We start from the raw sequence: 22903 nt of genomic DNA on the forward strand, positions 1-22903 counted from the left end.
AATATAATTGACCTTTCAGTATATTGTTGCACACACACCATCTATTTAGCAAATGCCCTTGTTATCAACAGCAGCCTTTTAAACTCACCTGAGCTAACAGGTATGTGCGCTGGTTACTCTGCTGCGCTTAAAATTTCTTTTTTGGTTTGCTACAATGCCTTTTCTGAAACGTTGTCTCCTTCTGCTGGAACACTGACTTCTTTCATTTAATGCCTGCAGACTATAAAAGAGAACCCAACCCAAAAAGTTTGGTTGATTAGTCTGTGGCATTCTGTTAAACTGTTGCTTATGGCGGTCTCTGTGAGCTTCTCAGCGACATTCAGCCAGCCAGGTATCCTGCCTGCAGTAGATGGAATGTGGCAATGGAACGCTGGCTGCGCGTGTCATAATAGGCTCTGAGCCTTTATATACCTGTGCACAGCAGCAGCCACCTTCAGTCTGCTGCTGGACAGCCAGCAGCAGCAGCAGCAGGAGAGGTATGTAATCAGGAGCCCTCCTGCTAAGGGTAGACAGCTGCTCGTTCCACCCCACCCCCCGCCTTAATTGGTTCTCCTCCCTTCCAACGGTGTTGAGGCGGGTGGGAACAGCAGGGGGTGAAGGTGCTGTGTTTAAAGAGGTGGAGTTATGCAGATCTAAAACGCGTGGATTGCAGCAGCAGCAAGCCGAAAAGTGCAGGCATGTAAGGGATCTAGAGGTTGACAACATGTCTTCTTAACGGGAGTCCAGGAGCTCATCTCCACAAATGGACTTTTCAGGATCCTTGGGTGGCTCCGTAGTTTGAAACCAATTCTGGTTATCGCTTCTCGGCCTTTTGGCTAAGATCAAGTGTAGTATCTGTTCTTATCAGTTTAATATCTGATACGTCCCCTATCTGGGGACCATATATTAAATGGATTTTTAGAACAGGGAGATGGAAAAAGAGCTTGCTCTGTCCACTCCACGCATTGACCTGGTATTGCAGTATCTCCAGGACCGGTGCACCCCTTCTTTAATGCAGTTTCTAAAATCAGAAAGAATTGAATTCAATGTTTTTTGTTCATTTTGCTTGTTTGTCGGATTTTGGGATGGACTCTTTGGCTTTGCTTTTCTTCTCCTCATTGGATTTTTCATGTTCAAAGTTGCAGAAGCCAGATTACAAGCTCATTTTGGTTCATCTTCAGCAACTGTGCATTGCATTGCCATGTAATGTGATGCAATGCTATCTTTCTAGCTCTCCCTTTTTACTTCCTTTTGGATAAACAGACATATTAGGCAAGCATTTTGGAGCTTTCACCTAAATAACTACAGGTGGTGAGATAAGCTGCACAATATAATTGACCTTTCAGTATATTGTTGCACACACACCATCTATTTAGCAAATGCCCTTGTTATCAACAGCAGCCTTTTAAACTCACCTGAGCTAACAGGTATGTGCGCTGGTTACTCTGCTGCGCTTAAAATTTCTTTTTTGGTTTGCTACAATGCCTTTTCTGAAACGTTGTCTCCTTCTGCTGGAACACTGACTTCTTTCATTTAATGCCTGCAGACTATAAAAGAGAACCCAACCCAAAAAGTTTGGTTGATTAGTCTGTGGCATTCTGTTAAACTGTTGCTTATGGCGGTCTCTGTGAGCTTCTCAGCGACATTCAGCCAGCCAGGTATCCTGCCTGCAGTAGATGGAATGTGGCAATGGAACGCTGGCTGCGCGTGTCATAATAGGCTCTGAGCCTTTATATACCTGTGCACAGCAGCAGCCACCTTCAGTCTGCTGCTGGACAGCCAGCAGCAGCAGCAGCAGGAGAGGTATGTAATCAGGAGCCCTCCTGCTAAGGGTAGACAGCTGCTCGTTCCACCCCACCCCCCGCCTTAATTGGTTCTCCTCCCTTCCAACGGTGTTGAGGCGGGTGGGAACAGCAGGGGGTGAAGGTGCTGTGTTTAAAGAGGTGGAGTTATGCAGATCTAAAACGCGTGGATTGCAGCAGCAGCAAGCCGAAAAGTGCAGGCATGTAAGGGATCTAGAGGTTGACAACATGTCTTCTTAACGGGAGTCCAGGAGCTCATCTCCACAAATGGACTTTTCAGGATCCTTGGGTGGCTCCGTAGTTTGAAACCAATTCTGGTTATCGCTTCTCGGCCTTTTGGCTAAGATCAAGTGTAGTATCTGTTCTTATCAGTTTAATATCTGATACGTCCCCTATCTGGGGACCATATATTAAATGGATTTTTAGAACAGGGAGATGGAAAAAGAGCTTGCTCTGTCCACTCCACGCATTGACCTGGTATTGCAGTATCTCCAGGACCGGTGCACCCCTTCTTTAATGCAGTTTCTAAAATCAGAAAGAATTGAATTCAATGTTTTTTGTTCATTTTGCTTGTTTGTCGGATTTTGGGATGGACTCTTTGGCTTTGCTTTTCTTCTCCTCATTGGATTTTTCATGTTCAAAGTTGCAGAAGCCAGATTACAAGCTCATTTTGGTTCATCTTCAGCAACTGTGCATTGCATTGCCATGTAATGTGATGCAATGCTATCTTTCTAGCTCTCCCTTTTTACTTCCTTTTGGATAAACAGACATATTAGGCAAGCATTTTGGAGCTTTCACCTAAATAACTACAGGTGGTGAGATAAGCTGCACAATATAATTGACCTTTCAGTATATTGTTGCACACACACCATCTATTTAGCAAATGCCCTTGTTATCAACAGCAGCCTTTTAAACTCACCTGAGCTAACAGGTATGTGCGCTGGTTACTCTGCTGCGCTTAAAATTTCTTTTTTGGTTTGCTACAATGCCTTTTCTGAAACGTTGTCTCCTTCTGCTGGAACACTGACTTCTTTCATTTAATGCCTGCAGACTATAAAAGAGAACCCAACCCAAAAAGTTTGGTTGATTAGTCTGTGGCATTCTGTTAAACTGTTGCTTATGGCGGTCTCTGTGAGCTTCTCAGCGACATTCAGCCAGCCAGGTATCCTGCCTGCAGTAGATGGAATGTGGCAATGGAACGCTGGCTGCGCGTGTCATAATAGGCTCTGAGCCTTTATATACCTGTGCACAGCAGCAGCCACCTTCAGTCTGCTGCTGGACAGCCAGCAGCAGCAGCAGCAGGAGAGGTATGTAATCAGGAGCCCTCCTGCTAAGGGTAGACAGCTGCTCGTTCCACCCCACCCCCCGCCTTAATTGGTTCTCCTCCCTTCCAACGGTGTTGAGGCGGGTGGGAACAGCAGGGGGTGAAGGTGCTGTGTTTAAAGAGGTGGAGTTATGCAGATCTAAAACGCGTGGATTGCAGCAGCAGCAAGCCGAAAAGTGCAGGCATGTAAGGGATCTAGAGGTTGACAACATGTCTTCTTAACGGGAGTCCAGGAGCTCATCTCCACAAATGGACTTTTCAGGATCCTTGGGTGGCTCCGTAGTTTGAAACCAATTCTGGTTATCGCTTCTCGGCCTTTTGGCTAAGATCAAGTGTAGTATCTGTTCTTATCAGTTTAATATCTGATACGTCCCCTATCTGGGGACCATATATTAAATGGATTTTTAGAACAGGGAGATGGAAAAAGAGCTTGCTCTGTCCACTCCACGCATTGACCTGGTATTGCAGTATCTCCAGGACCGGTGCACCCCTTCTTTAATGCAGTTTCTAAAATCAGAAAGAATTGAATTCAATGTTTTTTGTTCATTTTGCTTGTTTGTCGGATTTTGGGATGGACTCTTTGGGCTTTTCTTCTCCTCATTGGATTTTTCATGTTCAAAGTTGCAGAAGCCAGATTACAAGCTCATTTTGGTTCATCTTCAGCAACTGTGCATTGCATTGCCATGTAATGTGATGCAATGCTATCTTTCTAGCTCTCCCTTTTTACTTCCTTTTGGATAAACAGACATATTAGGCAAGCATTTTGGAGCTTTCACCTAAATAACTACAGGTGGTGAGATAAGCTGCACAATATAATTGACCTTTCAGTATATTGTTGCACACACACCATCTATTTAGCAAATGCCCTTGTTATCAACAGCAGCCTTTTAAACTCACCTGAGCTAACAGGTATGTGCGCTGGTTACTCTGCTGCGCTTAAAATTTCTTTTTTGGTTTGCTACAATGCCTTTTCTGAAACGTTGTCTCCTTCTGCTGGAACACTGACTTCTTTCATTTAATGCCTGCAGACTATAAAAGAGAACCCAACCCAAAAAGTTTGGTTGATTAGTCTGTGGCATTCTGTTAAACTGTTGCTTATGGCGGTCTCTGTGAGCTTCTCAGCGACATTCAGCCAGCCAGGTATCCTGCCTGCAGTAGATGGAATGTGGCAATGGAACGCTGGCTGCGCGTGTCATAATAGGCTCTGAGCCTTTATATACCTGTGCACAGCAGCAGCCACCTTCAGTCTGCTGCTGGACAGCCAGCAGCAGCAGCAGCAGGAGAGGTATGTAATCAGGAGCCCTCCTGCTAAGGGTAGACAGCTGCTCGTTCCACCCCACCCCCCGCCTTAATTGGTTCTCCTCCCTTCCAACGGTGTTGAGGCGGGTGGGAACAGCAGGGGGTGAAGGTGCTGTGTTTAAAGAGGTGGAGTTATGCAGATCTAAAACGCGTGGATTGCAGCAGCAGCAAGCCGAAAAGTGCAGGCATGTAAGGGATCTAGAGGTTGACAACATGTCTTCTTAACGGGAGTCCAGGAGCTCATCTCCACAAATGGACTTTTCAGGATCCTTGGGTGGCTCCGTAGTTTGAAACCAATTCTGGTTATCGCTTCTCGGCCTTTTGGCTAAGATCAAGTGTAGTATCTGTTCTTATCAGTTTAATATCTGATACGTCCCCTATCTGGGGACCATATATTAAATGGATTTTTAGAACAGGGAGATGGAAAAAGAGCTTGCTCTGTCCACTCCACGCATTGACCTGGTATTGCAGTATCTCCAGGACCGGTGCACCCCTTCTTTAATGCAGTTTCTAAAATCAGAAAGAATTGAATTCAATGTTTTTTGTTCATTTTGCTTGTTTGTCGGATTTTGGGATGGACTCTTTGGCTTTGCTTTTCTTCTCCTCATTGGATTTTTCATGTTCAAAGTTGCAGAAGCCAGATTACAAGCTCATTTTGGTTCATCTTCAGCAACTGTGCATTGCATTGCCATGTAATGTGATGCAATGCTATCTTTCTAGCTCTCCCTTTTTACTTCCTTTTGGATAAACAGACATATTAGGCAAGCATTTTGGAGCTTTCACCTAAATAACTACAGGTGGTGAGATAAGCTGCACAATATAATTGACCTTTCAGTATATTGTTGCACACACACCATCTATTTAGCAAATGCCCTTGTTATCAACAGCAGCCTTTTAAACTCACCTGAGCTAACAGGTATGTGCGCTGGTTACTCTGCTGCGCTTAAAATTTCTTTTTTGGTTTGCTACAATGCCTTTTCTGAAACGTTGTCTCCTTCTGCTGGAACACTGACTTCTTTCATTTAATGCCTGCAGACTATAAAAGAGAACCCAACCCAAAAAGTTTGGTTGATTAGTCTGTGGCATTCTGTTAAACTGTTGCTTATGGCGGTCTCTGTGAGCTTCTCAGCGACATTCAGCCAGCCAGGTATCCTGCCTGCAGTAGATGGAATGTGGCAATGGAACGCTGGCTGCGCGTGTCATAATAGGCTCTGAGCCTTTATATACCTGTGCACAGCAGCAGCCACCTTCAGTCTGCTGCTGGACAGCCAGCAGCAGCAGCAGCAGGAGAGGTATGTAATCAGGAGCCCTCCTGCTAAGGGTAGACAGCTGCTCGTTCCACCCCACCCCCCGCCTTAATTGGTTCTCCTCCCTTCCAACGGTGTTGAGGCGGGTGGGAACAGCAGGGGGTGAAGGTGCTGTGTTTAAAGAGGTGGAGTTATGCAGATCTAAAACGCGTGGATTGCAGCAGCAGCAAGCCGAAAAGTGCAGGCATGTAAGGGATCTAGAGGTTGACAACATGTCTTCTTAACGGGAGTCCAGGAGCTCATCTCCACAAATGGACTTTTCAGGATCCTTGGGTGGCTCCGTAGTTTGAAACCAATTCTGGTTATCGCTTCTCGGCCTTTTGGCTAAGATCAAGTGTAGTATCTGTTCTTATCAGTTTAATATCTGATACGTCCCCTATCTGGGGACCATATATTAAATGGATTTTTAGAACAGGGAGATGGAAAAAGAGCTTGCTCTGTCCACTCCACGCATTGACCTGGTATTGCAGTATCTCCAGGACCGGTGCACCCCTTCTTTAATGCAGTTTCTAAAATCAGAAAGAATTGAATTCAATGTTTTTTGTTCATTTTGCTTGTTTGTCGGATTTTGGGATGGACTCTTTGGCTTTGCTTTTCTTCTCCTCATTGGATTTTTCATGTTCAAAGTTGCAGAAGCCAGATTACAAGCTCATTTTGGTTCATCTTCAGCAACTGTGCATTGCATTGCCATGTAATGTGATGCAATGCTATCTTTCTAGCTCTCCCTTTTTACTTCCTTTTGGATAAACAGACATATTAGGCAAGCATTTTGGAGCTTTCACCTAAATAACTACAGGTGGTGAGATAAGCTGCACAATATAATTGACCTTTCAGTATATTGTTGCACACACACCATCTATTTAGCAAATGCCCTTGTTATCAACAGCAGCCTTTTAAACTCACCTGAGCTAACAGGTATGTGCGCTGGTTACTCTGCTGCGCTTAAAATTTCTTTTTTGGTTTGCTACAATGCCTTTTCTGAAACGTTGTCTCCTTCTGCTGGAACACTGACTTCTTTCATTTAATGCCTGCAGACTATAAAAGAGAACCCAACCCAAAAAGTTTGGTTGATTAGTCTGTGGCATTCTGTTAAACTGTTGCTTATGGCGGTCTCTGTGAGCTTCTCAGCGACATTCAGCCAGCCAGGTATCCTGCCTGCAGTAGATGGAATGTGGCAATGGAACGCTGGCTGCGCGTGTCATAATAGGCTCTGAGCCTTTATATACCTGTGCACAGCAGCAGCCACCTTCAGTCTGCTGCTGGACAGCCAGCAGCAGCAGCAGCAGGAGAGGTATGTAATCAGGAGCCCTCCTGCTAAGGGTAGACAGCTGCTCGTTCCACCCCACCCCCCGCCTTAATTGGTTCTCCTCCCTTCCAACGGTGTTGAGGCGGGTGGGAACAGCAGGGGGTGAAGGTGCTGTGTTTAAAGAGGTGGAGTTATGCAGATCTAAAACGCGTGGATTGCAGCAGCAGCAAGCCGAAAAGTGCAGGCATGTAAGGGATCTAGAGGTTGACAACATGTCTTCTTAACGGGAGTCCAGGAGCTCATCTCCACAAATGGACTTTTCAGGATCCTTGGGTGGCTCCGTAGTTTGAAACCAATTCTGGTTATCGCTTCTCGGCCTTTTGGCTAAGATCAAGTGTAGTATCTGTTCTTATCAGTTTAATATCTGATACGTCCCCTATCTGGGGACCATATATTAAATGGATTTTTAGAACAGGGAGATGGAAAAAGAGCTTGCTCTGTCCACTCCACGCATTGACCTGGTATTGCAGTATCTCCAGGACCGGTGCACCCCTTCTTTAATGCAGTTTCTAAAATCAGAAAGAATTGAATTCAATGTTTTTTGTTCATTTTGCTTGTTTGTCGGATTTTGGGATGGACTCTTTGGCTTTGCTTTTCTTCTCCTCATTGGATTTTTCATGTTCAAAGTTGCAGAAGCCAGATTACAAGCTCATTTTGGTTCATCTTCAGCAACTGTGCATTGCATTGCCATGTAATGTGATGCAATGCTATCTTTCTAGCTCTCCCTTTTTACTTCCTTTTGGATAAACAGACATATTAGGCAAGCATTTTGGAGCTTTCACCTAAATAACTACAGGTGGTGAGATAAGCTGCACAATATAATTGACCTTTCAGTATATTGTTGCACACACACCATCTATTTAGCAAATGCCCTTGTTATCAACAGCAGCCTTTTAAACTCACCTGAGCTAACAGGTATGTGCGCTGGTTACTCTGCTGCGCTTAAAATTTCTTTTTTGGTTTGCTACAATGCCTTTTCTGAAACGTTGTCTCCTTCTGCTGGAACACTGACTTCTTTCATTTAATGCCTGCAGACTATAAAAGAGAACCCAACCCAAAAAGTTTGGTTGATTAGTCTGTGGCATTCTGTTAAACTGTTGCTTATGGCGGTCTCTGTGAGCTTCTCAGCGACATTCAGCCAGCCAGGTATCCTGCCTGCAGTAGATGGAATGTGGCAATGGAACGCTGGCTGCGCGTGTCATAATAGGCTCTGAGCCTTTATATACCTGTGCACAGCAGCAGCCACCTTCAGTCTGCTGCTGGACAGCCAGCAGCAGCAGCAGCAGGAGAGGTATGTAATCAGGAGCCCTCCTGCTAAGGGTAGACAGCTGCTCGTTCCACCCCACCCCCCGCCTTAATTGGTTCTCCTCCCTTCCAACGGTGTTGAGGCGGGTGGGAACAGCAGGGGGTGAAGGTGCTGTGTTTAAAGAGGTGGAGTTATGCAGATCTAAAACGCGTGGATTGCAGCAGCAGCAAGCCGAAAAGTGCAGGCATGTAAGGGATCTAGAGGTTGACAACATGTCTTCTTAACGGGAGTCCAGGAGCTCATCTCCACAAATGGACTTTTCAGGATCCTTGGGTGGCTCCGTAGTTTGAAACCAATTCTGGTTATCGCTTCTCGGCCTTTTGGCTAAGATCAAGTGTAGTATCTGTTCTTATCAGTTTAATATCTGATACGTCCCCTATCTGGGGACCATATATTAAATGGATTTTTAGAACAGGGAGATGGAAAAAGAGCTTGCTCTGTCCACTCCACGCATTGACCTGGTATTGCAGTATCTCCAGGACCGGTGCACCCCTTCTTTAATGCAGTTTCTAAAATCAGAAAGAATTGAATTCAATGTTTTTTGTTCATTTTGCTTGTTTGTCGGATTTTGGGATGGACTCTTTGGCTTTGCTTTTCTTCTCCTCATTGGATTTTTCATGTTCAAAGTTGCAGAAGCCAGATTACAAGCTCATTTTGGTTCATCTTCAGCAACTGTGCATTGCATTGCCATGTAATGTGATGCAATGCTATCTTTCTAGCTCTCCCTTTTTACTTCCTTTTGGATAAACAGACATATTAGGCAAGCATTTTGGAGCTTTCACCTAAATAACTACAGGTGGTGAGATAAGCTGCACAATATAATTGACCTTTCAGTATATTGTTGCACACACACCATCTATTTAGCAAATGCCCTTGTTATCAACAGCAGCCTTTTAAACTCACCTGAGCTAACAGGTATGTGCGCTGGTTACTCTGCTGCGCTTAAAATTTCTTTTTTGGTTTGCTACAATGCCTTTTCTGAAACGTTGTCTCCTTCTGCTGGAACACTGACTTCTTTCATTTAATGCCTGCAGACTATAAAAGAGAACCCAACCCAAAAAGTTTGGTTGATTAGTCTGTGGCATTCTGTTAAACTGTTGCTTATGGCGGTCTCTGTGAGCTTCTCAGCGACATTCAGCCAGCCAGGTATCCTGCCTGCAGTAGATGGAATGTGGCAATGGAACGCTGGCTGCGCGTGTCATAATAGGCTCTGAGCCTTTATATACCTGTGCACAGCAGCAGCCACCTTCAGTCTGCTGCTGGACAGCCAGCAGCAGCAGCAGCAGGAGAGGTATGTAATCAGGAGCCCTCCTGCTAAGGGTAGACAGCTGCTCGTTCCACCCCACCCCCCGCCTTAATTGGTTCTCCTCCCTTCCAACGGTGTTGAGGCGGGTGGGAACAGCAGGGGGTGAAGGTGCTGTGTTTAAAGAGGTGGAGTTATGCAGATCTAAAACGCGTGGATTGCAGCAGCAGCAAGCCGAAAAGTGCAGGCATGTAAGGGATCTAGAGGTTGACAACATGTCTTCTTAACGGGAGTCCAGGAGCTCATCTCCACAAATGGACTTTTCAGGATCCTTGGGTGGCTCCGTAGTTTGAAACCAATTCTGGTTATCGCTTCTCGGCCTTTTGGCTAAGATCAAGTGTAGTATCTGTTCTTATCAGTTTAATATCTGATACGTCCCCTATCTGGGGACCATATATTAAATGGATTTTTAGAACAGGGAGATGGAAAAAGAGCTTGCTCTGTCCACTCCACGCATTGACCTGGTATTGCAGTATCTCCAGGACCGGTGCACCCCTTCTTTAATGCAGTTTCTAAAATCAGAAAGAATTGAATTCAATGTTTTTTGTTCATTTTGCTTGTTTGTCGGATTTTGGGATGGACTCTTTGGCTTTGCTTTTCTTCTCCTCATTGGATTTTTCATGTTCAAAGTTGCAGAAGCCAGATTACAAGCTCATTTTGGTTCTTCTTCAGCAACTGTGCATTGCATTGCCATGTAATGTGATGCAATGCTATCTTTCTAGCTCTCCCTTTTTACTTCCTTTTGGATAAACAGACATATTAGGCAAGCATTTTGGAGCTTTCACCTAAATAACTACAGGTGGTGAGATAAGCTGCACAATATAATTGACCTTTCAGTATATTGTTGCACACACACCATCTATTTAGCAAATGCCCTTGTTATCAACAGCAGCCTTTTAAACTCACCTGAGCTAACAGGTATGTGCGCTGGTTACTCTGCTGCGCTTAAAATTTCTTTTTTGGTTTGCTACAATGCCTTTTCTGAAACGTTGTCTCCTTCTGCTGGAACACTGACTTCTTTCATTTAATGCCTGCAGACTATAAAAGAGAACCCAACCCAAAAAGTTTGGTTGATTAGTCTGTGGCATTCTGTTAAACTGTTGCTTATGGCGGTCTCTGTGAGCTTCTCAGCGACATTCAGCCAGCCAGGTATCCTGCCTGCAGTAGATGGAATGTGGCAATGGAACGCTGGCTGCGCGTGTCATAATAGGCTCTGAGCCTTTATATACCTGTGCACAGCAGCAGCCACCTTCAGTCTGCTGCTGGACAGCCAGCAGCAGCAGCAGCAGGAGAGGTATGTAATCAGGAGCCCTCCTGCTAAGGGTAGACAGCTGCTCGTTCCACCCCACCCCCCGCCTTAATTGGTTCTCCTCCCTTCCAACGGTGTTGAGGCGGGTGGGAACAGCAGGGGGTGAAGGTGCTGTGTTTAAAGAGGTGGAGTTATGCAGATCTAAAACGCGTGGATTGCAGCAGCAGCAAGCCGAAAAGTGCAGGCATGTAAGGGATCTAGAGGTTGACAACATGTCTTCTTAACGGGAGTCCAGGAGCTCATCTCCACAAATGGACTTTTCAGGATCCTTGGGTGGCTCCGTAGTTTGAAACCAATTCTGGTTATCGCTTCTCGGCCTTTTGGCTAAGATCAAGTGTAGTATCTGTTCTTATCAGTTTAATATCTGATACGTCCCCTATCTGGGGACCATATATTAAATGGATTTTTAGAACAGGGAGATGGAAAAAGAGCTTGCTCTGTCCACTCCACGCATTGACCTGGTATTGCAGTATCTCCAGGACCGGTGCACCCCTTCTTTAATGCAGTTTCTAAAATCAGAAAGAATTGAATTCAATGTTTTTTGTTCATTTTGCTTGTTTGTCGGATTTTGGGATGGACTCTTTGGCTTTGCTTTTCTTCTCCTCATTGGATTTTTCATGTTCAAAGTTGCAGAAGCCAGATTACAAGCTCATTTTGGTTCATCTTCAGCAACTGTGCATTGCATTGCCATGTAATGTGATGCAATGCTATCTTTCTAGCTCTCCCTTTTTACTTCCTTTTGGATAAACAGACATATTAGGCAAGCATTTTGGAGCTTTCACCTAAATAACTACAGGTGGTGAGATAAGCTGCACAATATAATTGACCTTTCAGTATATTGTTGCACACACACCATCTATTTAGCAAATGCCCTTGTTATCAACAGCAGCCTTTTAAACTCACCTGAGCTAACAGGTATGTGCGCTGGTTACTCTGCTGCGCTTAAAATTTCTTTTTTGGTTTGCTACAATGCCTTTTCTGAAACGTTGTCTCCTTCTGCTGGAACACTGACTTCTTTCATTTAATGCCTGCAGACTATAAAAGAGAACCCAACCCAAAAAGTTTGGTTGATTAGTCTGTGGCATTCTGTTAAACTGTTGCTTATGGCGGTCTCTGTGAGCTTCTCAGCGACATTCAGCCAGCCAGGTATCCTGCCTGCAGTAGATGGAATGTGGCAATGGAACGCTGGCTGCGCGTGTCATAATAGGCTCTGAGCCTTTATATACCTGTGCACAGCAGCAGCCACCTTCAGTCTGCTGCTGGACAGCCAGCAGCAGCAGCAGCAGGAGAGGTATGTAATCAGGAGCCCTCCTGCTAAGGGTAGACAGCTGCTCGTTCCACCCCACCCCCCGCCTTAATTGGTTCTCCTCCCTTCCAACGGTGTTGAGGCGGGTGGGAACAGCAGGGGGTGAAGGTGCTGTGTTTAAAGAGGTGGAGTTATGCAGATCTAAAACGCGTGGATTGCAGCAGCAGCAAGCCGAAAAGTGCAGGCATGTAAGGGATCTAGAGGTTGACAACATGTCTTCTTAACGGGAGTCCAGGAGCTCATCTCCACAAATGGACTTTTCAGGATCCTTGGGTGGCTCCGTAGTTTGAAACCAATTCTGGTTATCGCTTCTCGGCCTTTTGGCTAAGATCAAGTGTAGTATCTGTTCTTATCAGTTTAATATCTGATACGTCCCCTATCTGGGGACCATATATTAAATGGATTTTTAGAACAGGGAGATGGAAAAAGAGCTTGCTCTGTCCACTCCACGCATTGACCTGGTATTGCAGTATCTCCAGGACCGGTGCACCCCTTCTTTAATGCAGTTTCTAAAATCAGAAAGAATTGAATTCAATGTTTTTTGTTCATTTTGCTTGTTTGTCGGATTTTGGGATGGACTCTTTGGCTTTGCTTTTCTTCTCCTCATTGGATTTTTCATGTTCAAAGTTGCAGAAGCCAGATTACAAGCTCATTTTGGTTCATCTTCAGCAACTGTGCATTGCATTGCCATGTAATGTGATGCAATGCTATCTTTCTAGCTCTCCCTTTTTACTTCCTTTTGGATAAACAGACATATTAGGCAAGCATTTTGGAGCTTTCACCTAAATAACTACAGGTGGTGAGATAAGCTGCACAATATAATTGACCTTTCAGTATATTGTTGCACACACACCATCTATTTAGCAAATGCCCTTGTTATCAACAGCAGCCTTTTAAACTCACCTGAGCTAACAGGTATGTGCGCTGGTTACTCTGCTGCGCTTAAAATTTCTTTTTTGGTTTGCTACAATGCCTTTTCTGAAACGTTGTCTCCTTCTGCTGGAACACTGACTTCTTTCATTTAATGCCTGCAGACTATAAAAGAGAACCCAACCCAAAAAGTTTGGTTGATTAGTCTGTGGCATTCTGTTAAACTGTTGCTTATGGCGGTCTCTGTGAGCTTCTCAGCGACATTCAGCCAGCCAGGTATCCTGCCTGCAGTAGATGGAATGTGGCAATGGAACGCTGGCTGCGCGTGTCATAATAGGCTCTGAGCCTTTATATACCTGTGCACAGCAGCAGCCACCTTCAGTCTGCTGCTGGACAGCCAGCAGCAGCAGCAGCAGGAGAGGTATGTAATCAGGAGCCCTCCTGCTAAGGGTAGACAGCTGCTCGTTCCACCCCACCCCCCGCCTTAATTGGTTCTCCTCCCTTCCAACGGTGTTGAGGCGGGTGGGAACAGCAGGGGGTGAAGGTGCTGTGTTTAAAGAGGTGGAGTTATGCAGATCTAAAACGCGTGGATTGCAGCAGCAGCAAGCCGAAAAGTGCAGGCATGTAAGGGATCTAGAGGTTGACAACATGTCTTCTTAACGGGAGTCCAGGAGCTCATCTCCACAAATGGACTTTTCAGGATCCTTGGGTGGCTCCGTAGTTTGAAACCAATTCTGGTTATCGCTTCTCGGCCTTTTGGCTAAGATCAAGTGTAGTATCTGTTCTTATCAGTTTAATATCTGATACGTCCCCTATCTGGGGACCATATATTAAATGGATTTTTAGAACAGGGAGATGGAAAAAGAGCTTGCTCTGTCCACTCCACGCATTGACCTGGTATTGCAGTATCTCCAGGACCGGTGCACCCCTTCTTTAATGCAGTTTCTAAAATCAGAAAGAATTGAATTCAATGTTTTTTGTTCATTTTGCTTGTTTGTCGGATTTTGGGATGGACTCTTTGGCTTTGCTTTTCTTCTCCTCATTGGATTTTTCATGTTCAAAGTTGCAGAAGCCAGATTACAAGCTCATTTTGGTTCATCTTCAGCAACTGTGCATTGCATTGCCATGTAATGTGATGCAATGCTATCTTTCTAGCTCTCCCTTTTTACTTCCTTTTGGATAAACAGACATATTAGGCAAGCATTTTGGAGCTTTCACCTAAATAACTACAGGTGGTGAGATAAGCTGCACAATATAATTGACCTTTCAGTATATTGTTGCACACACACCATCTATTTAGCAAATGCCCTTGTTATCAACAGCAGCCTTTTAAACTCACCTGAGCTAACAGGTATGTGCGCTGGTTACTCTGCTGCGCTTAAAATTTCTTTTTTGGTTTGCTACAATGCCTTTTCTGAAACGTTGTCTCCTTCTGCTGGAACACTGACTTCTTTCATTTAATGCCTGCAGACTATAAAAGAGAACCCAACCCAAAAAGTTTGGTTGATTAGTCTGTGGCATTCTGTTAAACTGTTGCTTATGGCGGTCTCTGTGAGCTTCTCAGCGACATTCAGCCAGCCAGGTATCCTGCCTGCAGTAGATGGAATGTGGCAATGGAACGCTGGCTGCGCGTGTCATAATAGGCTCTGAGCCTTTATATACCTGTGCACAGCAGCAGCCACCTTCAGTCTGCTGCTGGACAGCCACAGCAGCAGCAGCAGGAGAGGTATGTAATCAGGAGCCCTCCTGCTAAGGGTAGACAGCTGCTCGTTCCACCCCACCCCCCGCCTTAATTGGTTCTCCTCCCTTCCAACGGTGTTGAGGCGGGTGGGAACAGCAGGGGGTGAAGGTGCTGTGTTTAAAGAGGTGGAGTTATGCAGATCTAAAACGCGTGGATTGCAGCAGCAGCAAGCCGAAAAGTGCAGGCATGTAAGGGATCTAGAGGTTGACAACATGTCTTCTTAACGGGAGTCCAGGAGCTCATCTCCACAAATGGACTTTTCAGGATCCTTGGGTGGCTCCGTAGTTTGAAACCAATTCTGGTTATCGCTTCTCGGCCTTTTGGCTAAGATCAAGTGTAGTATCTGTTCTTATCAGTTTAATATCTGATACGTCCCCTATCTGGGGACCATATATTAAATGGATTTTTAGAACAGGGAGATGGAAAAAGAGCTTGCTCTGTCCACTCCACGCATTGACCTGGTATTGCAGTATCTCCAGGACCGGTGCACCCCTTCTTTAATGCAGTTTCTAAAATCAGAAAGAATTGAATTCAATGTTTTTTGTTCATTTTGCTTGTTTGTCGGATTTTGGGATGGACTCTTTGGCTTTGCTTTTCTTCTCCTCATTGGATTTTTCATGTTCAAAGTTGCAGAAGCCAGATTACAAGCTCATTTTGGTTCATCTTCAGCAACTGTGCATTGCATTGCCATGTAATGTGATGCAATGCTATCTTTCTAGCTCTCCCTTTTTACTTCCTTTTGGATAAACAGACATATTAGGCAAGCATTTTGGAGCTTTCACCTAAATAACTACAGGTGGTGAGATAAGCTGCACAATATAATTGACCTTTCAGTATATTGTTGCACACACACCATCTATTTAGCAAATGCCCTTGTTATCAACAGCAGCCTTTTAAACTCACCTGAGCTAACAGGTATGTGCGCTGGTTACTCTGCTGCGCTTAAAATTTCTTTTTTGGTTTGCTACAATGCCTTTTCTGAAACGTTGTCTCCTTCTGCTGGAACACTGACTTCTTTCATTTAATGCCTGCAGACTATAAAAGAGAACCCAACCCAAAAAGTTTGGTTGATTAGTCTGTGGCATTCTGTTAAACTGTTGCTTATGGCGGTCTCTGTGAGCTTCTCAGCGACATTCAGCCAGCCAGGTATCCTGCCTGCAGTAGATGGAATGTGGCAATGGAACGCTGGCTGCGCGTGTCATAATAGGCTCTGAGCCTTTATATACCTGTGCACAGCAGCAGCCACCTTCAGTCTGCTGCTGGACAGCCAGCAGCAGCAGCAGCAGGAGAGGTATGTAATCAGGAGCCCTCCTGCTAAGGGTAGACAGCTGCTCGTTCCACCCCACCCCCCGCCTTAATTGGTTCTCCTCCCTTCCAACGGTGTTGAGGCGGGTGGGAACAGCAGGGGGTGAAGGTGCTGTGTTTAAAGAGGTGGAGTTATGCAGATCTAAAACGCGTGGATTGCAGCAGCAGCAAGCCGAAAAGTGCAGGCATGTAAGGGATCTAGAGGTTGACAACATGTCTTCTTAACGGGAGTCCAGGAGCTCATCTCCACAAATGGACTTTTCAGGATCCTTGGGTGGCTCCGTAGTTTGAAACCAATTCTGGTTATCGCTTCTCGGCCTTTTGGCTAAGATCAAGTGTAGTATCTGTTCTTATCAGTTTAATATCTGATACGTCCCCTATCTGGGGACCATATATTAAATGGATTTTTAGAACAGGGAGATGGAAAAAGAGCTTGCTCTGTCCACTCCACGCATTGACCTGGTATTGCAGTATCTCCAGGACCGGTGCACCCCTTCTTTAATGCAGTTTCTAAAATCAGAAAGAATTGAATTCAATGTTTTTTGTTCATTTTGCTTGTTTGTCGGATTTTGGGATGGACTCTTTGGCTTTGCTTTTCTTCTCCTCATTGGATTTTTCATGTTCAAAGTTGCAGAAGCCAGATTACAAGCTCATTTTGGTTCATCTTCAGCAACTGTGCATTGCATTGCCATGTAATGTGATGCAATGCTATCTTTCTAGCTCTCCCTTTTTACTTCCTTTTGGATAAACAGACATATTAGGCAAGCATTTTGGAGCTTTCACCTAAATAACTACAGGTGGTGAGATAAGCTGCACAATATAATTGACCTTTCAGTATATTGTTGCACACACACCATCTATTTAGCAAATGCCCTTGTTATCAACAGCAGCCTTTTAAACTCACCTGAGCTAACAGGTATGTGCGCTGGTTACTCTGCTGCGCTTAAAATTTCTTTTTTGGTTTGCTACAATGCCTTTTCTGAAACGTTGTCTCCTTCTGCTGGAACACTGACTTCTTTCATTTAATGCCTGCAGACTATAAAAGAGAACCCAACCCAAAAAGTTTGGTTGATTAGTCTGTGGCATTCTGTTAAACTGTTGCTTATGGCGGTCTCTGTGAGCTTCTCAGCGACATTCAGCCAGCCAGGTATCCTGCCTGCAGTAGATGGAATGTGGCAATGGAACGCTGGCTGCGCGTGTCATAATAGGCTCTGAGCCTTTATATACCTGTGCACAGCAGCAGCCACCTTCAGTCTGCTGCTGGACAGCCAGCAGCAGCAGCAGCAGGAGAGGTATGTAATCAGGAGCCCTCCTGCTAAGGGTAGACAGCTGCTCGTTCCACCCCACCCCCCGCCTTAATTGGTTCTCCTCCCTTCCAACGGTGTTGAGGCGGGTGGGAACAGCAGGGGGTGAAGGTGCTGTGTTTAAAGAGGTGGAGTTATGCAGATCTAAAACGCGTGGATTGCAGCAGCAGCAAGCCGAAAAGTGCAGGCATGTAAGGGATCTAGAGGTTGACAACATGTCTTCTTAACGGGAGTCCAGGAGCTCATCTCCACAAATGGACTTTTCAGGATCCTTGGGTGGCTCCGTAGTTTGAAACCAATTCTGGTTATCGCTTCTCGGCCTTTTGGCTAAGATCAAGTGTAGTATCTGTTCTTATCAGTTTAATATCTGATACGTCCCCTATCTGGGGACCATATATTAAATGGATTTTTAGAACAGGGAGATGGAAAAAGAGCTTGCTCTGTCCACTCCACGCATTGACCTGGTATTGCAGTATCTCCAGGACCGGTGCACCCCTTCTTTAATGCAGTTTCTAAAATCAGAAAGAATTGAATTCAATGTTTTTTGTTCATTTTGCTTGTTTGTCGGATTTTGGGATGGACTCTTTGGCTTTGCTTTTCTTCTCCTCATTGGATTTTTCATGTTCAAAGTTGCAGAAGCCAGATTACAAGCTCATTTTGGTTCATCTTCAGCAACTGTGCATTGCATTGCCATGTAATGTGATGCAATGCTATCTTTCTAGCTCTCCCTTTTTACTTCCTTTTGGATAAACAGACATATTAGGCAAGCATTTTGGAGCTTTCACCTAAATAACTACAGGTGGTGAGATAAGCTGCACAATATAATTGACCTTTCAGTATATTGTTGCACACACACCATCTATTTAGCAAATGCCCTTGTTATCAACAGCAGCCTTTTAAACTCACCTGAGCTAACAGGTATGTGCGCTGGTTACTCTGCTGCGCTTAAAATTTCTTTTTTGGTTTGCTACAATGCCTTTTCTGAAACGTTGTCTCCTTCTGCTGGAACACTGACTTCTTTCATTTAATGCCTGCAGACTATAAAAGAGAACCCAACCCAAAAAGTTTGGTTGATTAGTCTGTGGCATTCTGTTAAACTGTTGCTTATGGCGGTCTCTGTGAGCTTCTCAGCGACATTCAGCCAGCCAGGTATCCTGCCTGCAGTAGATGGAATGTGGCAATGGAACGCTGGCTGCGCGTGTCATAATAGGCTCTGAGCCTTTATATACCTGTGCACAGCAGCAGCCACCTTCAGTCTGCTGCTGGACAGCCAGCAGCAGCAGCAGCAGGAGAGGTATGTAATCAGGAGCCCTCCTGCTAAGGGTAGACAGCTGCTCGTTCCACCCCACCCCCCGCCTTAATTGGTTCTCCTCCCTTCCAACGGTGTTGAGGCGGGTGGGAACAGCAGGGGGTGAAGGTGCTGTGTTTAAAGAGGTGGAGTTATGCAGATCTAAAACGCGTGGATTGCAGCAGCAGCAAGCCGAAAAGTGCAGGCATGTAAGGGATCTAGAGGTTGACAACATGTCTTCTTAACGGGAGTCCAGGAGCTCATCTCCACAAATGGACTTTTCAGGATCCTTGGGTGGCTCCGTAGTTTGAAACCAATTCTGGTTATCGCTTCTCGGCCTTTTGGCTAAGATCAAGTGTAGTATCTGTTCTTATCAGTTTAATATCTGATACGTCCCCTATCTGGGGACCATATATTAAATGGATTTTTAGAACAGGGAGATGGAAAAAGAGCTTGCTCTGTCCACTCCACGCATTGACCTGGTATTGCAGTATCTCCAGGACCGGTGCACCCCTTCTTTAATGCAGTTTCTAAAATCAGAAAGAATTGAATTCAATGTTTTTTGTTCATTTTGCTTGTTTGTCGGATTTTGGGATGGACTCTTTGGCTTTGCTTTTCTTCTCCTCATTGGATTTTTCATGTTCAAAGTTGCAGAAGCCAGATTACAAGCTCATTTTGGTTCATCTTCAGCAACTGTGCATTGCATTGCCATGTAATGTGATGCAATGCTATCTTTCTAGCTCTCCCTTTTTACTTCCTTTTGGATAAACAGACATATTAGGCAAGCATTTTGGAGCTTTCACCTAAATAACTACAGGTGGTGAGATAAGCTGCACAATATAATTGACCTTTCAGTATATTGTTGCACACACACCATCTATTTAGCAAATGCCCTTGTTATCAACAGCAGCCTTTTAAACTCACCTGAGCTAACAGGTATGTGCGCTGGTTACTCTGCTGCGCTTAAAATTTCTTTTTTGGTTTGCTACAATGCCTTTTCTGAAACGTTGTCTCCTTCTGCTGGAACACTGACTTCTTTCATTTAATGCCTGCAGACTATAAAAGAGAACCCAACCCAAAAAGTTTGGTTGATTAGTCTGTGGCATTCTGTTAAACTGTTGCTTATGGCGGTCTCTGTGAGCTTCTCAGCGACATTCAGCCAGCCAGGTATCCTGCCTGCAGTAGATGGAATGTGGCAATGGAACGCTGGCTGCGCGTGTCATAATAGGCTCTGAGCCTTTATATACCTGTGCACAGCAGCAGCCACCTTCAGTCTGCTGCTGGACAGCCAGCAGCAGCAGCAGCAGGAGAGGTATGTAATCAGGAGCCCTCCTGCTAAGGGTAGACAGCTGCTCGTTCCACCCCACCCCCCGCCTTAATTGGTTCTCCTCCCTTCCAACGGTGTTGAGGCGGGTGGGAACAGCAGGGGGTGAAGGTGCTGTGTTTAAAGAGGTGGAGTTATGCAGATCTAAAACGCGTGGATTGCAGCAGCAGCAAGCCGAAAAGTGCAGGCATGTAAGGGATCTAGAGGTTGACAACATGTCTTCTTAACGGGAGTCCAGGAGCTCATCTCCACAAATGGACTTTTCAGGATCCTTGGGTGGCTCCGTAGTTTGAAACCAATTCTGGTTATCGCTTCTCGGCCTTTTGGCTAAGATCAAGTGTAGTATCTGTTCTTATCAGTTTAATATCTGATACGTCCCCTATCTGGGGACCATATATTAAATGGATTTTTAGAACAGGGAGATGGAAAAAGAGCTTGCTCTGTCCACTCCACGCATTGACCTGGTATTGCAGTATCTCCAGGACCGGTGCACCCCTTCTTTAATGCAGTTTCTAAAATCAGAAAGAATTGAATTCAATGTTTTTTGTTCATTTTGCTTGTTTGTCGGATTTTGGGATGGACTCTTTGGCTTTGCTTTTCTTCTCCTCATTGGATTTTTCATGTTCAAAGTTGCAGAAGCCAGATTACAAGCTCATTTTGGTTCATCTTCAGCAACTGTGCATTGCATTGCCATGTAATGTGATGCAATGCTATCTTTCTAGCTCTCCCTTTTTACTTCCTTTTGGATAAACAGACATATTAGGCAAGCATTTTGGAGCTTTCACCTAAATAACTACAGGTGGTGAGATAAGCTGCACAATATAATTGACCTTTCAGTATATTGTTGCACACACACCATCTATTTAGCAAATGCCCTTGTTATCAACAGCAGCCTTTTAAACTCACCTGAGCTAACAGGTATGTGCGCTGGTTACTCTGCTGCGCTTAAAATTTCTTTTTTGGTTTGCTACAATGCCTTTTCTGAAACGTTGTCTCCTTCTGCTGGAACACTGACTTCTTTCATTTAATGCCTGCAGACTATAAAAGAGAACCCAACCCAAAAAGTTTGGTTGATTAGTCTGTGGCATTCTGTTAAACTGTTGCTTATGGCGGTCTCTGTGAGCTTCTCAGCGACATTCAGCCAGCCAGGTATCCTGCCTGCAGTAGATGGAATGTGGCAATGGAACGCTGGCTGCGCGTGTCATAATAGGCTCTGAGCCTTTATATACCTGTGCACAGCAGCAGCCACCTTCAGTCTGCTGCTGGACAGCCAGCAGCAGCAGCAGCAGGAGAGGTATGTAATCAGGAGCCCTCCTGCTAAGGGTAGACAGCTGCTCGTTCCACCCCACCCCCCGCCTTAATTGGTTCTCCTCCCTTCCAACGGTGTTGAGGCGGGTGGGAACAGCAGGGGGTGAAGGTGCTGTGTTTAAAGAGGTGGAGTTATGCAGATCTAAAACGCGTGGATTGCAGCAGCAGCAAGCCGAAAAGTGCAGGCATGTAAGGGATCTAGAGGTTGACAACATGTCTTCTTAACGGGAGTCCAGGAGCTCATCTCCACAAATGGACTTTTCAGGATCCTTGGGTGGCTCCGTAGTTTGAAACCAATTCTGGTTATCGCTTCTCGGCCTTTTGGCTAAGATCAAGTGTAGTATCTGTTCTTATCAGTTTAATATCTGATACGTCCCCTATCTGGGGACCATATATTAAATGGATTTTTAGAACAGGGAGATGGAAAAAGAGCTTGCTCTGTCCACTCCACGCATTGACCTGGTATTGCAGTATCTCCAGGACCGGTGCACCCCTTCTTTAATGCAGTTTCTAAAATCAGAAAGAATTGAATTCAATGTTTTTTGTTCATTTTGCTTGTTTGTCGGATTTTGGGATGGACTCTTTGGCTTTGCTTTTCTTCTCCTCATTGGATTTTTCATGTTCAAAGTTGCAGAAGCCAGATTACAAGCTCATTTTGGTTCATCTTCAGCAACTGTGCATTGCATTGCCATGTAATGTGATGCAATGCTATCTTTCTAGCTCTCCCTTTTTACTTCCTTTTGGATAAACAGACATATTAGGCAAGCATTTTGGAGCTTTCACCTAAATAACTACAGGTGGTGAGATAAGCTGCACAATATAATTGACCTTTCAGTATATTGTTGCACACACACCATCTATTTAGCAAATGCCCTTGTTATCAACAGCAGCCTTTTAAACTCACCTGAGCTAACAGGTATGTGCGCTGGTTACTCTGCTGCGCTTAAAATTTCTTTTTTGGTTTGCTACAATGCCTTTTCTGAAACGTTGTCTCCTTCTGCTGGAACACTGACTTCTTTCATTTAATGCCTGCAGACTATAAAAGAGAACCCAACCCAAAAAGTTTGGTTGATTAGTCTGTGGCATTCTGTTAAACTGTTGCTTATGGCGGTCTCTGTGAGCTTCTCAGCGACATTCAGCCAGCCAGGTATCCTGCCTGCAGTAGATGGAATGTGGCAATGGAACGCTGGCTGCGCGTGTCATAATAGGCTCTGAGCCTTTATATACCTGTGCACAGCAGCAGCCACCTTCAGTCTGCTGCTGGACAGCCAGCAGCAGCAGCAGCAGGAGAGGTATGTAATCAGGAGCCCTCCTGCTAAGGGTAGACAGCTGCTCGTTCCACCCCACCCCCCGCCTTAATTGGTTCTCCTCCCTTCCAACGGTGTTGAGGCGGGTGGGAACAGCAGGGGGTGAAGGTGCTGTGTTTAAAGAGGTGGAGTTATGCAGATCTAAAACGCGTGGATTGCAGCAGCAGCAAGCCGAAAAGTGCAGGCATGTAAGGGATCTAGAGGTTGACAACATG

At 45.1% G+C, this 22903-nt stretch overlaps 17 non-coding genes across 17 annotated transcripts; all 17 read left to right on the forward strand.

The window, feature by feature from the left end:
- The first annotated feature begins 795 nt into the window (after positions 1–795).
- Positions 796–986, forward strand: LOC141244706 (U2 spliceosomal RNA). Its single transcript, XR_012308618.1, has one exon. It is a non-coding gene; the product is annotated as a U2 spliceosomal RNA (small nuclear RNA).
- A 1115-nt stretch (positions 987–2101) lies between these two features.
- Positions 2102–2292, forward strand: LOC141244707 (U2 spliceosomal RNA). The gene has a single exon (XR_012308619.1). It is a non-coding gene; the product is annotated as a U2 spliceosomal RNA (small nuclear RNA).
- A 1115-nt stretch (positions 2293–3407) lies between these two features.
- LOC141244708 (U2 spliceosomal RNA) lies at positions 3408–3598 on the forward strand. Its single transcript, XR_012308620.1, has one exon. It is a non-coding gene; the product is annotated as a U2 spliceosomal RNA (small nuclear RNA).
- Positions 3599–4709: 1111 nt separating this feature from the next.
- LOC141244709 (U2 spliceosomal RNA) lies at positions 4710–4900 on the forward strand. Its single transcript, XR_012308621.1, has one exon. It is a non-coding gene; the product is annotated as a U2 spliceosomal RNA (small nuclear RNA).
- A 1115-nt stretch (positions 4901–6015) lies between these two features.
- On the forward strand, positions 6016–6206 carry LOC141244710 (U2 spliceosomal RNA). The gene has a single exon (XR_012308622.1). It is a non-coding gene; the product is annotated as a U2 spliceosomal RNA (small nuclear RNA).
- Positions 6207–7321: 1115 nt separating this feature from the next.
- Positions 7322–7512, forward strand: LOC141244712 (U2 spliceosomal RNA). The gene has a single exon (XR_012308624.1). It is a non-coding gene; the product is annotated as a U2 spliceosomal RNA (small nuclear RNA).
- A 1115-nt stretch (positions 7513–8627) lies between these two features.
- Positions 8628–8818, forward strand: LOC141244713 (U2 spliceosomal RNA). Its single transcript, XR_012308625.1, has one exon. It is a non-coding gene; the product is annotated as a U2 spliceosomal RNA (small nuclear RNA).
- A 1115-nt stretch (positions 8819–9933) lies between these two features.
- On the forward strand, positions 9934–10124 carry LOC141244714 (U2 spliceosomal RNA). Its single transcript, XR_012308626.1, has one exon. It is a non-coding gene; the product is annotated as a U2 spliceosomal RNA (small nuclear RNA).
- Positions 10125–11239: 1115 nt separating this feature from the next.
- Positions 11240–11430, forward strand: LOC141244715 (U2 spliceosomal RNA). Its single transcript, XR_012308627.1, has one exon. It is a non-coding gene; the product is annotated as a U2 spliceosomal RNA (small nuclear RNA).
- Positions 11431–12545: 1115 nt separating this feature from the next.
- LOC141244716 (U2 spliceosomal RNA) lies at positions 12546–12736 on the forward strand. The gene has a single exon (XR_012308628.1). It is a non-coding gene; the product is annotated as a U2 spliceosomal RNA (small nuclear RNA).
- A 1115-nt stretch (positions 12737–13851) lies between these two features.
- On the forward strand, positions 13852–14042 carry LOC141244717 (U2 spliceosomal RNA). The gene has a single exon (XR_012308629.1). It is a non-coding gene; the product is annotated as a U2 spliceosomal RNA (small nuclear RNA).
- Positions 14043–15156: 1114 nt separating this feature from the next.
- Positions 15157–15347, forward strand: LOC141244718 (U2 spliceosomal RNA). Its single transcript, XR_012308630.1, has one exon. It is a non-coding gene; the product is annotated as a U2 spliceosomal RNA (small nuclear RNA).
- Positions 15348–16462: 1115 nt separating this feature from the next.
- Positions 16463–16653, forward strand: LOC141244719 (U2 spliceosomal RNA). Its single transcript, XR_012308631.1, has one exon. It is a non-coding gene; the product is annotated as a U2 spliceosomal RNA (small nuclear RNA).
- A 1115-nt stretch (positions 16654–17768) lies between these two features.
- On the forward strand, positions 17769–17959 carry LOC141244720 (U2 spliceosomal RNA). The gene has a single exon (XR_012308632.1). It is a non-coding gene; the product is annotated as a U2 spliceosomal RNA (small nuclear RNA).
- Positions 17960–19074: 1115 nt separating this feature from the next.
- LOC141244721 (U2 spliceosomal RNA) lies at positions 19075–19265 on the forward strand. Its single transcript, XR_012308633.1, has one exon. It is a non-coding gene; the product is annotated as a U2 spliceosomal RNA (small nuclear RNA).
- Positions 19266–20380: 1115 nt separating this feature from the next.
- LOC141244723 (U2 spliceosomal RNA) lies at positions 20381–20571 on the forward strand. Its single transcript, XR_012308635.1, has one exon. It is a non-coding gene; the product is annotated as a U2 spliceosomal RNA (small nuclear RNA).
- Positions 20572–21686: 1115 nt separating this feature from the next.
- Positions 21687–21877, forward strand: LOC141244724 (U2 spliceosomal RNA). The gene has a single exon (XR_012308636.1). It is a non-coding gene; the product is annotated as a U2 spliceosomal RNA (small nuclear RNA).
- Positions 21878–22903: the final 1026 nt, after the last annotated feature.

The sequence above is a fragment of the Phyllobates terribilis genome, unplaced genomic scaffold (assembly GCF_046119375.1).
Source record: "Phyllobates terribilis strain yellow unplaced genomic scaffold, ASM4611937v1 Scaffold_1606__1_contigs__length_246918, whole genome shotgun sequence".
NCBI lineage: Eukaryota > Metazoa > Chordata > Amphibia > Anura > Dendrobatidae > Phyllobates > Phyllobates terribilis.